The sequence below is a fragment of the Leopardus geoffroyi genome, chromosome D2 (assembly GCF_018350155.1).
Source record: "Leopardus geoffroyi isolate Oge1 chromosome D2, O.geoffroyi_Oge1_pat1.0, whole genome shotgun sequence".
NCBI classification, from domain to species: domain Eukaryota; kingdom Metazoa; phylum Chordata; class Mammalia; order Carnivora; family Felidae; genus Leopardus; species Leopardus geoffroyi.
In genome coordinates, this window is record NC_059334.1 from 6798889 (window position 1) to 6814468 (window position 15580).

At 47.4% G+C, this 15580-nt stretch overlaps 1 protein-coding gene across 9 annotated transcripts in view; it reads right to left on the reverse strand.

The window, feature by feature from the left end:
• The window catches only part of SGMS1 (sphingomyelin synthase 1), a 293110-nt gene that overhangs the window by 102720 nt on the left and 174810 nt on the right, over positions 1-15580 (reverse strand). For 7 of the 9 annotated variants that reach the window (XM_045439431.1, XM_045439423.1, XM_045439430.1 and 4 more), the window contains 2 exons: positions 15339-15514; positions 13620-13700 (listed from right to left, as the gene is read on the reverse strand). The exons of 1 other annotated variant lie outside the window; for it this stretch is intronic. The gene's annotated coding sequence lies outside the window, so the exon portion shown is untranslated. Of the gene's footprint in view, positions 1-174; positions 412-13619; positions 13701-15338; positions 15515-15580 lie in introns of those variants that run through there. One more of the 9 variants, XM_045439426.1, reaches the window with a different exon arrangement.

Sequence of the window (15580 nt, forward strand, 5' to 3'; positions counted from 1 at the left end):
GCGACGCCCCCAAGCGGAGCCGGGCCCCGCGCACGTGCGGCGCGTCCGCGCACGCCGCCTCCCGCACCCGGGCCCTCCCGCACCCGGGCCCGCCGTCTCCGCCAGCGCGGCGCGCGGCGCGCACCGCGCACGGCACCCGATCCGAGCCACGCGTCCCCGAAGGCGCACGCTTACGTCTCCGGTCCCCGGGGGCGGTCTCGGGACGGTTCCTGGGGCGCCGAGTGAGCGCGCGCGCGCGCGCGCGCGGCCCCGGCGGGGTGGGGGACGGAGGGGGGCGCCCCGGGCCCTGCGCCTCGCCCCGCGGCCTGGCCGGCCGGCGCGCGCCGACCCCGACACGGACACCCGCGCGGGGCTCCGGGGCGCGGGCAGCTGGCGCGCCGACTGCCGCTCCCGAGGCTCCGGCGCGGAGGCCGCGGGCGTGGCCGGGCCGCGGAGGGTTTTTGGAATGCAGGGTGTGGCCGTCTAACACAGCAAAAAAGAAATGAGTCAGCCCGGGCAGTCCTAACCAATAAGCGTGTTCACTGGCGGCTAAGGCGGAACTTTCCTTTCTTGATTTATATCGGGCTTCGGGGCCGTTTTACAGCCTTTAAAACAAAAAAACAAAAAAAACATCTTTTTTTTTTTTTTTTTTCTAACTTCAGCCTCTAACAACTTCAAGGAAATGGTGGATGGCTCTTCAGAAACTCTTTCCAAACAAGAATTAATCTTGTTATGAAATACTTGAGCAGTGGATGTACGCTGATTTCCACTCCTTCAGGGAAAAGTTCTCGAGTTAGGCGGTGATTCTGGATGTAATGAGCATGGGATCTGGGATCCCGGCAGATTCAGACCTGACCTCTGACACGAATGACCTTGGGCAAGTTAATTATCTGCAGAGAAGGGGGACCAAACACTCGCCTGACACGGCTTGTGGGACAGCTCGTATGTCATAATACATGGACAGCGTTTTTGGCACAGTGCTGGACATACAGTAGGCACTCACCGGTGCTGTCTTGTCCCTCTAAGCTCTGAGTCAGAATCACCAAAACTATGGACCAAGTAGCCTTTAAAAAAAAAGTCTTTTCAATGTTAAAATATCCAAATAATTTTAGAGCTGAAATAGTACTCTGGTGTTGTATGGTCTGAGTCCCTTATTTGAGTGATTAAAAAAAAAAAAAAAAAATTAAAGAGGAGTGCCTGGGTGGCTCAGTCTCCGCTCAGGTCATGATCTCAGGGTTTGGTTGGTGGGATGGAGTCCCAGGTGGGGCTGATTGGAGCCTGCTTGGGATTCTCTCTCTGTCTCTCTCTCTCTCTCTGCCCCTCCCCTGCTCCCCTGCTCACACGTGTTCTCTCTCTCTCTCTCTCTCAAAATAAACATTTTTTTCAATTAAAGAAACTTTTCATTTAGGATCCTTGGATTTGGTGTTATACAATAGGAGCTTTACTACCAAAAAAAAAAAAAAAAAAAGGCTTAAAATGGAAATGATTTCATTGACGCCACAGTAAATCAACTGTTAAAAAAGTAAGAATGATTTTCAAATACTCATTCCATCTGGGTTACTGTGCCCTAAGCATAACTCTGGAGTAAAAATACTTAAAGGAAACTTTAGGTAACTGGGAATTGGCAAATCACAGAAGCCTCCAGAACCATCAGGTTCTGTGGACCAGTAAAGAAAGGAGTTGATGGTTAGTGGGAGTAGAGAGTTTTAGCAGAGTAAGAATTTTTTTTTAAGTTACAAAGAAAATCTTCTTGGCTTTGGAGAAGATCTCCTAAGTTTAACTTTCGCATATTTGTTCAGAACCAGTCATTCTATGGGCCAAAATTTCTTCAAAATACTCAACAGCAAAGATGAGATCTAGAGTGAGATCAAAGGCCCTTTCTAAACTGGGATTTTCTGCAAACCAGCATGTAAGAGTGAAAGAACAGGGCACCGGGAACCCAGAGCTGCAGCTCTAATCCCAGCTCTGCCCATGAGTGACCAGGAAGCCAGCCCTAAGCAAACTGCTTCATCATCCCTCTTAAGGTCTCTAAGAATTCCTCCACCTGACAGACCAACGTTATGGTCAAAAAGGGCAGGTGCAAGGTAAGCCTATGACCTCACACTGATGCTTAGTAACAGGCATACATTCGCCCAGTCTAGATGATGAAGCTGAAAATCTCTGTTGACTCTCACATAAAAGTAATCTTATCATCCTGGATGCTTTAAGTTAAATTCTGGAGTCCTCTGAGCCCTGCCCCTTTCCAGAGAATTCAGTATCAACAGGTATGATGAGGGCCTCCTATGTGGGCTTCACATATCTGTACCGTTTTCCCCCATTCCCAGCTCATGCACTCATCCCCCTATGCCAGGTCACCAAGGCTGGGTGTCCCTTGAATGCTGTTCCAGCGGCCAGGTCCCTCCCTCTGTGCTCCTGATGCATCATCGCCAGCACCTGATAAATGTGAAAGTCCAGCATGCCACCATGTCATAAACCTTCCCTCTCTCTACCAATTAAACAACCTGGTTTTACAGCAGAGATCAAAAGGAAAATATTTGCTTTATAGGTAACTTTCCTCAAACAGTCACGCAAATTAATACATATTTTTAAGCACAGTGATTTTCTGTTTACAAAACTATTATAACCAGTTATACTGGCCAAACTGATAATATGTTGGCTGTTACACCATGAATAGCTCTTTTGTATCAGAAGGATACACACACACACACACACACACACACAAAACCTACAGGTATGCAGCAACTCCGTAAACAACACCTACAGTCTCGAAAATGCAATTGTCCGTGTGTGTAGACATACACAGATACAGTGAAGTACATGAAAGAGGAAGGGAAAGTAGCCGTACAGGAAAGAGAGAGACAATTAAGTTTGCTTCTGTTGCCTAGGATCCAGTCAAACTTAAAATTCATAGCCTGGGTGCTCTGTCTAGGAAGCAAAGCTTAAAAATATGTTCACCTGCAACCATAACTCAAGGCACTTAAAAGACGGTTACAGTGACCTTTATGCTTGGGGAATGAGGACACAGTTGCCAATGCTGTTGGAATGTTCTCACCGTAGAAAAAGGATAACTGTTTCTAGGAGGTCTTTTTTTCCCTAAAATTATTATGCAAAGTACAGACTATCATTGCACAGTTCAAAAAAAGTGACCATGAGCCCACGGGGCCCAGGACACGGTGTCAGTCGTTCCAAAGCTGGCCTCCAACTGTCTAACAGCCATCTTCCACCTTGAAAACCCTCAGTCAAATAACCCAACTGGTCTCCTTGTTCCCTCGAAGCAGCAGGCACAGTACATACAGGCTCCGGGGCTGATGACCTTCAACTCGCCCTTCATACTAGCTGTCACCTTCTAGACACTTCCATTTCCTGGAACCCTCCTCACGGGGTCAAGCCTTAGACAACTCCCCTTTCCTCCAAATGCCTACCGACCTTATTCTTTGTAACTCCATCCCGAAATGGACTTCCAGAACTGTGGCATCCTCCTTCTTCCTGAGACCCCTGACCTTTCTCTCCCCCCAGATGACAAAAGTCCATCAGAGGAAGAGATCGTGTTTCAAAGGCCAGGACGTAACAGATTCTGAAGAAACAGCTGTCATTGAGATACATGGTGTTTCAGTTCTACAACGGCCACAAAGGAGAAAGGAAAACTTTCCTTCTGACTGCTGCCCCCTCGAGAGTAAGCAACCATTGATGGCTGTTCAGACCAGTTGGCAAACAGACCTCAAGTGGCAGGCGCGTTTCTCTGCTCTTTATGACATGCCCCAACAATACAGAGCGCCACTGCCGAGAGAGAGCGAACCGGATGCTTCCTAAAGGGAAGTACAGTTTACAAAAGAGTGTCATCACATAAAGTCTCAGTTCCTCCAGCACTGGCCCACTGAAGGAAACAGAGGCACTAAGTCATTTCACCTTCCGTTGCTGGAAAGGAACACACGTACACACATCTGCCCATCTTGCCAAAGTACCAATTGCTCCTTAAAGACAAACATCTCTCGCAATGTACACGGTGCAGCCACGAGCCTCCACTGGGTCACCTGCAGGTGCTGGCAACTGTAAGGGGTAGCAAAGGGCAGTGCCTCGAGGCAACTCCCAACTACTAGAATCATCACGTGAATTTCTGTGTTTATTTGGTTTAAAACCTACACGTCATAAGATGAGTGCGTTAGAGCAAACTCCGGTCAAGAGTCATTAATCTTCTTTCTCTCTTTTTTACAAAGTTTTTATTTTAATCATCGGGTATTCATCACAACAAGTGCACTCCTTAATCCCCATCGCCTTTTTCATCCATCTCCCCCCACCTCCCTTCTGGTGATCATCAGTGTGTTCTAAGAGTCATTCTCTCTCTCTCTCTCTCTCTCTCTCTCTCTCACTCACACACACACACACATACAGTCACTAGCACCCTTTGATTTTGCTAATACATTTCTGCTTTTATGAACTGGGAATCAATACCACCATTGTTCTCAAAAAGGTATGTCCTCAATCAGCTGTCCTACTATGTAATTATATTTATTATAATTGCCCTGACAAAGACACAACTTCTTCAGTATTCCAAGTCCAAACAACCCCATAAGTGAGTCAGCATTCTTTAACTTGCAGGTAACAGAAATGGCACATGGAGCATCATGGGTAAGAGCGAGGGGCATCATGGGTAAGCAGCCCAGCAACAGGAAAGCCACAGGGAAGCTGGGCTTGAGGACGTACGCGAAATGGCTCCAGCAGGGCAAAATGACATCTCTGCTCCTACAGGTCGGTTCCATTCTCCCTTCCTGAAACCTGCCTTCTTCCACTTACCTCCCAGCTCTGCCCCTAAGAGGGATTATCCCATAGTTGGAATTTTTAAGATTCTCAGGAAAAACACGCCCACCCAGTGGTCAAGGTCCCAATTTTGGCCAGTCTACGCTGGAACTACATCGTTGGCTCAGCAGGAAGAGTTGTAAGTTCTCCAGAAGGTGAGTTTCCTTCTCAGGAGTAGAAAGGAGGGCTCATCTGTCTGCCCAAAAAAACACCACCACCTGTCAAGACATTCCATTTTATGTCTGAGCAAGAGGTTATCTAAACAGTCAGTCCTCAACCTGGTAATAAATTACATTCTGGAAGTTCACTTCTAAGGTCTGGAGTCAATGAACCCGTAGGTGGTACCTGAAATGCATTTCACTAGAGATAAAATGTAGACATTGGCTTCTCTGGCCAGTCTTTAAAAGCCTATTTAACTTATGATGGATCCAAGTACAATGTTAATAATATTTCTGATACTGTACTCAAACCTCATTCTTCACACTGTTCCTACAGGAAAATGTACTTGAAATTCCACCTGGAACAAGAACAATACGCTCAATTTAATTCATTTGCTGAGCATCCAGTCATGACAGTGGCTCCTACTGTACAGATGTTACTTCCCATTTAAAGTGCACACAACACAGCAAGGCAGGTGTTAACAGCTGTACTGAGCCCACAAGGAAACTGGGCGTCAAGAAGGTTTTGATGCCCAAGGTCAACGGCTAAGATGAGTCAGAGCCGGCTTCAAAGCCATGTATGTTTGACCCCCAAGCTGGGGCTGTCATGTCTGATCTCCATAGCTGACAAACAGGCGTGGGCTTACAGTTGAGGAGACGGAGAGCTAACGTTTCAGACTCTGTAAATATTTAAATTTTCCTGCAAAAAAACGAAGGGACTAGTGGCCAGTCCCTTTCGATAACCAGACATTAACTTTCTATATCCTTCCCAACAGAGGATACTTCTCTGTGTTAGAACAAAAGAAAATATTTCTCTGGGTGAGCCCTCAACTATACTGATTCTTATATTTACATGAAGATCATCGGGAAATCAAAGGTCAATAAATAGTGTCTTCAAAACAAAATTATTTTGCTCTGTTGAAAACAGAGGGCACTCTCTATTAAAATGCCCATCTAGGGGCGCCTGGGTGGCGCAGTCGGTTAAGCGTCCGACTTCAGCCAGGTCACGATCTCGCGGTCCGTGAGTTCGAGCCCCGCGTCGGGCTCTGGGCTGATGGCTCAGAGCCTGGAGCCTGTTTCCGATTCTGTGTCTCCCTCTCTCTCTGCCCCTCCCCCGTTCATGCTCTGTCTCTCTCTGTCCCAAAAATAAAATAAACGTTGAAAAAAAAAATTAAAAAAAAAAAAATAAAATGCCCATCTAAGATGTCTTACAAGAAAATTAAAGTTGTTTAAATAACTAACGTCACAGTTATGCCAACATAAACGCAATGGGTGCATTTAACAACATGAACTGTGTTCTACGTTTGAAAAAAGTTTTTGGTTAGATAGTATCTAATACATACAAGAAAATACATTCAACATTATTTGTCAGGAAAAATGATATTAAAGTCAACAATCATGAACCTACCACCCAAACTTAAAAGCACACCATTACCAATAAATCGCAGCAGTTCCCTGAGTGTTCCTTCTGTCCGACTTGATGACCTTTTCTTTCTGCGTATATTGGAGAAAAAAAGTTTGAAAGCCGTTGGTCCAAGATGGGACTTGAATAATAAATTAACCATGTGCCTTTTGAAGTCAAAGTGGAGAGGTGGTCAGAAGTAACAAGACAGAAAGTAGCTGAATTCAATCAGAGAGGAAGGGAGTAGCCAAATCATGCACTGTCTTAGCCCGGAAACTACTGGTTGGACAGACCTGTAGGAACTTTCGGTTTCTCTCCACGGTCCGAAGCCACACCTAGTCGCTAGGAACGTGAAGTCAAGTCAGATCTCCTGAACACCTGTCAGACTGTCAGACACGGCATCTGAAATAAGACAGTTCAACTCCGAATTGTCCCGAACGGAGGTAAGGTATTTACGAAGTTCACGCAGAGCCTTGACACGTCACGGAAAAAAGAACCAGTAACTTCAAGGGGAGAAAAATATCAACAAAAACAGTCAATAATTTACTGAGAGTTTAATTTGGTTGTAATAAATTAATTAAATGCTAAGCAATTTATACGACGAGGAAAAATTTAAGATAATGTCCTGTGTGATGTTAAGCCGCTTGCAACACATGTCAAGAGAAAGGACACAGACGCTAATCTAGTGGATGAGCTGGTACAAATGGTTTCAGCACAAATGCAAGTGGGGAGTAAGGAAATCTAGCATTCGGCACAAACTACACTGTGCAGTAAACACGGGTTGAGGAGGAGGAGAGAAGGGAGAAGACGAGCTTAGGTGGCGGAGAGCAAAGCCACTCCAAGGGTGTCATGAGGATGGCAACAGAGCGGGTTCACCTCCGAGCACGGCCCGCCAGTGACCACGTGACACTGTCTCTAGGACCCAGCCGCCTGCCTTGTTTTACCACTTCCGGATACGCGGCGCCCAGCTCGAAGATTCCTGAGGCTGGGGGCCGGGACTGGACGTCCAGCCCTCGACCCGGGATATGTCCGACAAGTGTCTGAAGAAGGAAATGAGGGGCAAGGGGGGCCGCCCCAAATACCTAGTTAAATGCCTTAATGAAGGGGTAACGTGTGATGAAGGTTCACCTCAACAGTGCAGGGGACAGACTGCAACACGACGGCGGGAACGCATCGGTTCGGGCTAAATGACGCTGCAGCATCACAGAGCACCAACGACAGAGAAAGGCTGTCTCTGTCTAATTTCTGGCTCCTGTTTGGTTCCTTGGAACTGAGCTGTGGCTACCCATGTGGTCCTCCCCGGGACGGAGGGGGAAGGAGCACCCCTCCCTGGGACGTGCGGGCCTCGTGGCGGGGACAGGAGCGACGCGGCAGGCCTCCTCTGCTGCTGGGAAATGGCATGTGTCGTCACTAGTCACACTTTTTCGGCCCAAATAAGTCCTCCGGCCAAGATGGCCACGGGGGTCAACCCCCCCTGGGGTGGGAAAGCGGAACCCTCCCCCCTCCCCCCTCCCAAAGGGAAGGAAGGTGGCCGGAAAGCTCTGGCAATAGCAGTAACACAATCTCCCAGGAAGGGAAGGGAAAATGGCTCAGGAAGTGCTTTCTTCCCATTGGTGACGACGAAAGAACTGTCCCTCCATGTCACCTGTCAGGGATCGTCTTACTAGGGCCTCACGACCCTCCCGCCCCAAGCCCTCAGCTCCAACATCAAGTCCGGGGATGCCCCCCCAAGCCAGCCTCCGAGGCCTCTGTTTTACCTGCAAAATGGGGGGAATCCTGCACTCTCCCTGAGAAGGGGTTTGAGACGTGCTTCAGTAAAACCGTGCATTTAAAACACAAGCAGGGGCACCGGAGTGCTCAGTCGATTAAGTGTCTGACTCGTGGTTTCGGCTCAGGTCATGATCTTGCGGTTTCGTGGGTTTGAGCCCCACGCCAGGGTTTTGCGCTGGCGACAAGGAGCCCCCTTGGGATTCTCTCCCCCTCTCTGCCCCCCCCCCATGTGCACTCTCTCAAAATAAATACATGAACTTAAAAAAACAAGTAAAACACACAAGCGCATAAAAGCACCTAGTAAATATAAGATAGTATTATTATTAAATTATGATACTTCTCTGCTAATCTGTATCTTTCCCAAAGCATCTTTACATTTTACTCAGTTTGTTAAAAAGTGTATAAAGCACACGTATTAATGATGTTTCCTTTGCTTTTCAAACCTGCCGGCTCCTCTGCTCTCAGTTTTTTTCTACATGCACACACACACACACACACACACACACACACACACTCACACACACAAACATACACACAAAAACACACTCACACACACATATACACAAACACACACATACACTCACACACACTCTCATGCACACACACACACACTCACACCACAAACATACACACAAAAACACACTCACACACACATATACACAAACCCACACATACACTCACACACACTCTCATGCACACACACACACTCACACACACATACACACAAAAACACACACACACAGACATATACACAAACACACACATACACTCACACACACTCTCATGCACACACACACACACACACATACACACAAAAACACTCACACACACAGACATATACACAAACACACACATACACTCACACACACACTCATGCACACACACACACAAACATACACACAAAAACACACTCACACACACAGACATATACACAAACACACACATACACTCACACACACACTCATGCACACACACACACAAACATACACACAAAAACACACTCACACACACAGACATATACACAAACACACACATACACTCACACACACTCTCATGCACACACATACACATACACACATACAATCTCTTCCCAATCTCCATTACTTGTTCACTCCCCGACTAGCCGGTTGCTTAAGGCTCTCCAGAAGTTTTGGAAAGAAGAACTATTAATTATCTATCATCTATAACTAATATCGAATTACCCGTTATCCATAACAATTAACTAGTTAATTCTTCCCACAATAAGGGAAATTAAGGAAAACTGAAGACACTCCGAATGTTCACTGGAAGTAGGAGCTAGATTCCAATATGGCTCCCAACAGACAAGAGTAAAGGACAAGGGTGTGACCTGGGAGGCCCCGTCTCTCTCAACATGCGGATCCACTTGCCTTGCCCCAGAATGACCCCTTCCTCCCCCGCCTCTGCCTCCCACTGCTCCTTCCAGCTACCGCGCTAAGCACTGCCCGACTCTGTTCCAAGTTCCTGCGCGTGTAACGGGGCAAGTGCACCACAACACATGCTCAAAGAGGTCCGTCACAGCTGGCTTTACCAGAATGGAAAGCTGAGCACGACCAAAATGCCCACCACTGGGGGACTGGGTATACACATCACCGACCACATAACACGTGAAGTGCCGTATGACAACAACAAACACGACGTAAGTGTGTGTTTATTAACGGTGGCAGGCTTTCAGTACACTGTCAATCAACTCAGGTGTTAAAACGATATTCAAAACAAAGAATCTGTTTCAGGAAGGAAAAAAGGATGAATCTAATCCAGGCTCAGAAAGAGTATGGCAGAATACCGAAACAAAACAAAACAAAGCAAAAAAACAATGTTACTGATGGTGTCTCTAGGCAGTGATGATATCGATGAATTTTTCCAGTCTGAATAATGTTCACATTTTAAAAGTTCTTTCCAATTAGCACTGGTTAACTTTTAGAATTTTTAAAATAGGTATTTTAACTAAAAGGCATTACTCACGGGGTGTCTGGGTGGCTCAGTCCGTTAGGCGTTGTAGACTCTTGATTTGGGCTCGGGTCATGATCTCAGAGTTCGTGAGTTCGAGCCCCATGTTGGCCTCTGCACTGACGATGTAGAGCCTGCTTCGGATTCTCTCTCCCACTCTCTCTCTGCCCCCTGTCCCCAGTGCATGCACGTGCGATCTCTCTCTCTCTCTCAAAAGTAAATAAACTTAAGAAAACCAGAAAAAGGCATTACTCACAAAACACCCACTTCGGACATCATCTGCTCCTAAAACTCTCCCTGGCCTCATCACTCCTGCCACACAGGTAACTTCTCTCTCCTGTTGAGTTTCCACAGTAGTTAATATACCTCTAATGACACTGACTGCATTTGTTTTGAAATCACAGCTTTCTATGTTTGCACTTGATCGGTTTTGACGTGGAATGAGCCGTCTTATTTGTACTGGAATCCACCCCCATAACCCACAAGTCCTAAGTACCGAGCAAACTTCTGAGTGTGGTGACTGGACATCACGCAAGGCTGTACCATTTACACATCTGAAGACCACACACCTAACAGCTCCCTCATCAAACACTCATCTACACTGGGGATGTCCAGAAATAGCATCGGGTCCATTCTGGGGGAAGAAATTATAAATCAGAATATTTTCTGCACGGTGAGGTTTCTCTGTTGGTCATTTTTCCCATGTCTGCTTTCACAGCCACCAAAGACACCCTTATTCAACTTGAGACATGGGTCAATATTTCCTTTTTTAAACCAATTTTAATGTTTATTTACTTACTTTTGAGAGAGAGAGAGAGAGAGAGAGAGAGCACAAATTGGGGGGGGGGGGGCGGGCGGGGGAAGGACAGAGAGAGAATCTGAAGCAGGCTCCAGGCTCTGAGCTGTCAGCATAGAGCCCGACGTGGGGCTCGAACTCATGAACTGTGAGATCATGACCTGAGCCCAAGTCAGACGCTTAACCGGCTGAGCCACTCAGGTGCCCCATGACGTGGGTTAATATTTCTTATCCAGAGGCAAAGGTCTCCAATTTCTATCCATCAGTTTCTGCTTGAAATGGACAAGAATTACTTTAGCAATAATCCAAGCCCGTCCTTGACTCAGTAGGAACTATAAATATCCATTGTTTTAGGAGGAAATAAGAGAACTAAGTGTTTTAAGATTACGTAAATCTGTTTCAGGGAACCGACAGAAACGAATGTTTTGAAATATGCAAGGCATTTTTTTTTTTTTTTAAGGTTCAACGAAGAATGTGTTTTGAGAGCTAGGTGGGTGAGATTTAAAAAAAACAACCACCGCAATCTTAGTTGTTCCTTAGCAATCTCAGGCTCCAACTGTTTCCTTCTCAAGGGCGAGCTAGAACACTAAACAAACTGCTTCTGGAAGAAACTCTGAGCAATCTGGTCCAGTTTCCGTTCGGCCCTCCATTCTCCTCCCCAAGATTTTCATCAAGCCTGTGGGAACCTGAAACCGCCCAGATACCGTCTCGTTTTGTTTCTCTCCCTCTGCAGACAACTCACTTTCATTAAAGCTTCCTTTCTGAACCAAAGCAAACCTACGTGCCACCGTGAGTGAGGAGGACCCCCGCCTGCTCGTCCTCGATGAAAGGCGGACTCAGGGGAGCACAGCAAAGGGACAGAAGAGACTCAAGACTGACTCAACCACAAGCACGGTCACCGCGCAGCCAGAAGAGACGAGGGGGCCCACGCCAGTTACGAAGCCGAGGCCGCGCCCGGAGGACTCCAGTCACACACCTAAGAACAGAGGTGGACGTTCGAAACCCGTCTCAGGACTGGTCTTCAACCCCAGAAGGCATGGGCGCAGGACGGCCTTGAGGTTCCAAAGCAAACCGTGCTTTTATCCACCAAATCAAACTCTTACCACCGGAGCTGAGACAGGCACCTGAAGAACTGTGGCTGAAACACAGCTTCACAGGAAACGTGCCGCCCGTGGTGCTGTTGACACCGGTCCGCCGAGGGCAGACGGTCACGCTCTCAGGATTTTTGGCAAGCCCGTGGGGAAACATAGCCATCGCTAGAACTCAGATTGTACAAACATACAACTCAAATAAACGAGAGTACAGGCAGAGGCAACAAGTGGTCAGAACTCATCCACTCGAGTTCTGTGGGCTACGCTCAGGGTGTTCTGGGCACTGCAGTACGTGGCCGGTAGCAAAGTGCGGGCTGGGGTGTTCCTGCCCAGCCACACTTCCTGGTCCTCCCACACGTACGGGAGTATTTATGCCACAGAAATCTCCCTCTCCTCCCATCCTCCCTCCCGGCTGGGCCAAGTCCTAACATCTGCCCGCGTGTCGATTATCGATACGTCCAGTACTAACCCACGGCTGCCCGACAGGAGCAGGAAGTTGAGCTGGCCAACTGGACTCACAATATGGGCTTATCCCCTGGAAGCCGTGATACAAATATAGGGAACAAAAGCGATTCCGGCGGACCCCTGAACAGCCCTGGGTCAGGGATGCCAACTTCCCGCACAGTCAGAGCCCCGTGTACAACTTTTGACTCTCCAGAAACGTTAACCACTGGCAGCCCACTGCTGACTGAAGCTTTACTGATAACACACTCAATTAACACACATCTTGTATGTTATGTGTACTATATACTGTATTTTTACAGCAAAGCAAGCTGGAGAAAATGTTATGGAGAAAATCCTAAGGAAGAGAAAATCTGTTTATTCAAGTACTGTACTGTTAAAAACAAAAACTGTGGACAAGTGGACCTGGGTGATTCAAAGCCGTGTTGCTCAACGGTTAGCTTTTACGTACTTTTACGGTGGCCCTATAATGTCCTAGTCATAGCACAAAGTACTGCCCGCAGCCTTTTGCTTTATGAGCGGGATTATCAAATCCAACACACTGATGAGTCGACTGAGCTCGAGGGGCTGAGTAACCACTAAACAGCACAACAGCAAGAGTCAGGCCTCCCACTGTGTGACTCAGAAATACACAACCTTTTCACTAGGCAACCCCGTGCACTGACATTATCATCATCATAATGAAACCAAAATCAACCACATGTAACTGTCAGATAACCAGCAACCATTAATGCCACAGATGTGTATAAGAGGAGATGCACCGAGAGAGTGCAGACAAGGAGCTCTATTTTATTCACAGTTGCCAAGTTCAAGTTTCTTCATATTAACCTCCAAAACGTACCCACCAAAAGTTGGTAAGAAATGGGGCCCATGGAACCGAGGGGAACATGAATATCTGTATTTGAGAAGAGCTTATTGAGAAGAGGTTAATATAAAAGGAATCTTCCCTTAATCCCTTAAATACTTAGGCTCTATCTCCCCAACCGCTGTTCCCGACCTAAAATGACACGCTTACCAGAAAGAATAATCGCTCAAATGTGAGCATGAGTTTTTTGAAGTGTTTGGGTATTTCTTTTTTAAACATTTTCTCTTTCAGACTTTTCAGTCATTTGATCGTGCTATGCTTTTGCCATAGTCTCTTGTGGAACATTCACCCGGTAATCGGAAGACTTCCAAGGGGCCAACAAAATTTTACTTACTGATTATTTAAGAAAATTCTTGTCATCTTGGCTTCCTATAAGTTACCAGCTTCTCCCATCATGCCAGTACATTTCCATCACCTGTCGTGAGGAGAAAGGATCTGATGAGGTACATGTCTCAGAAAGACCCATTTCTGAGTTTCTGTGTTCTTTTTCTGTTCTCCGTGACCAAAACATGGAGAAAAATAGCCATCTCTTCCTTTGCCCTCAAAATCAAAAAGGAAGGAGACAATAACAACATAGAGAGAGAGAGAGAGAGACAAACGTAACCCCAAGGGAAAACAAAAAATTTAAAGAACAGTATTTCTACTGCTGGGGCTTGGGGAAGTGAACCCCTAAAATGCCCTCCCGTATGTTCTGGGGAAGAACTTTTAGTCTGTTGCCTGGGAGGAAGCATATCAGAGTCGTCTCCCTCCCGGCCCCACCCCTCCTGGCACATTCTCACAGTGAGAGACGAATGTGTCTGGGGGGATCCCAGGAAACCCTGGCTCAGCGCTCCGCCGCTGCACTGGGCGGGGCAGCAAGGAGCTCCCTCCCGCCCTCCGCAAGGACAGCAACGGCGGCCGGCTTCTCTCCAGCAGGAGCTGGAGGACTGGGTCAAGGCTGCTGGAGTTGAACTCTGTTTCAGTTTCAGAGAAGGAGGTAATTGAAGCCTGCGAGGTCTCCAACCCTGCTTTACCAGTAATTAAGCGACCATCTGTGTTGATTCCCATTTGGATCCTGGCTCTATTTCTCCAATTGTCTACAATTTACAGAACAGGAAAGATCAATCACGAGGGGATCCAGGTCCCCACCCTCAACAGGACACCACACGGTTGACACCGTGGCTCCAGGTCCCACCGCTTCCTGGCCACGTGACCTTGGGGAAGTCCATTCATCTCTTCCCAGCCCCGATTTCTACTTTTCTGAAAGAGGGTCAAATGCCCCCTAGTATACTGTGTGGTTGAGAACATTCAATTAGAGGAAGGATAAAATCTGCCGAGCCAAGCATGCTTTGATCCGACAAGGGTATTGGCCCAGGACCCGGGACACCCACCGCTCAAGGATCAGATTTGCCAAGTTACCCATGCGTACAATTCAAATATTGGAGATTCATGTAAGTCACGGAGCATGTCACATGCTCAACAAAGTGCCTTCCTTCTTCCAAGAGCAAGGCATTCAGAACAATGCTTTACTTTCAATTTTTAAATTTCGTAACACTTTAGGGTCCACGTCCCTAAAAGGGACAGGAAGTTCTGCTTTGTTTCCCTTCACAGGGGAGCCCCAAACGAAAACACAACACCTCTGCCAGGCAGAATGCAACTATTCCTTATTTTACACGAAGAATGTAGAGCTTTAAGTGGACAAGACGTACAAGACGGGAACCTGTTTCTCTGAGGCCTCAGTGTTGTCATTCAGGGAGAAGAGATGCACGCTAATTATGAAATGGCTCCACGCGCTGAGGCGCCATGAGAGACACTGTCGTCTCGGTTATGGAATAGACGGAAGCCTCAAGTTCTCCAAACCGGAAGGGTGTGCGTGTGCACGTGCGTGCGTGTGTGTGTGCGCATGTGTGTGTGAGACTAAGGGGGGGCATAAAGAAAGGAGAGAATGGACCAAATGCCGCAGAAATCCAGAGAGCCTCCTAGTAACAAAGAAATCTGCCCAGCAGGGAAGGACTGGAGAGTCAAGGTCTTAGAGATCACACCCAGCACTGAGAGGACGGAGTGCCAGGCTTACCGGCTAGCAAGAGCTCTGTATGCTGGTCGCTTGGCACGGAAGGCTCTCAAAACCACGGACAGTGGAGAAGGGTCGGATACGGGCTTGACCAACAGGCTTGAACGCCACTCCTGATGCACACCGGCAGGGTGCTCTCTGCCGGGCTACCGAATCCTTCCAAGCCTCAGTTTCCAGGCCTGCAAGACAGGGATAACGACACATAGCGTGGTGAGAAGTTACACAGATCAGAGGTAACGCATATT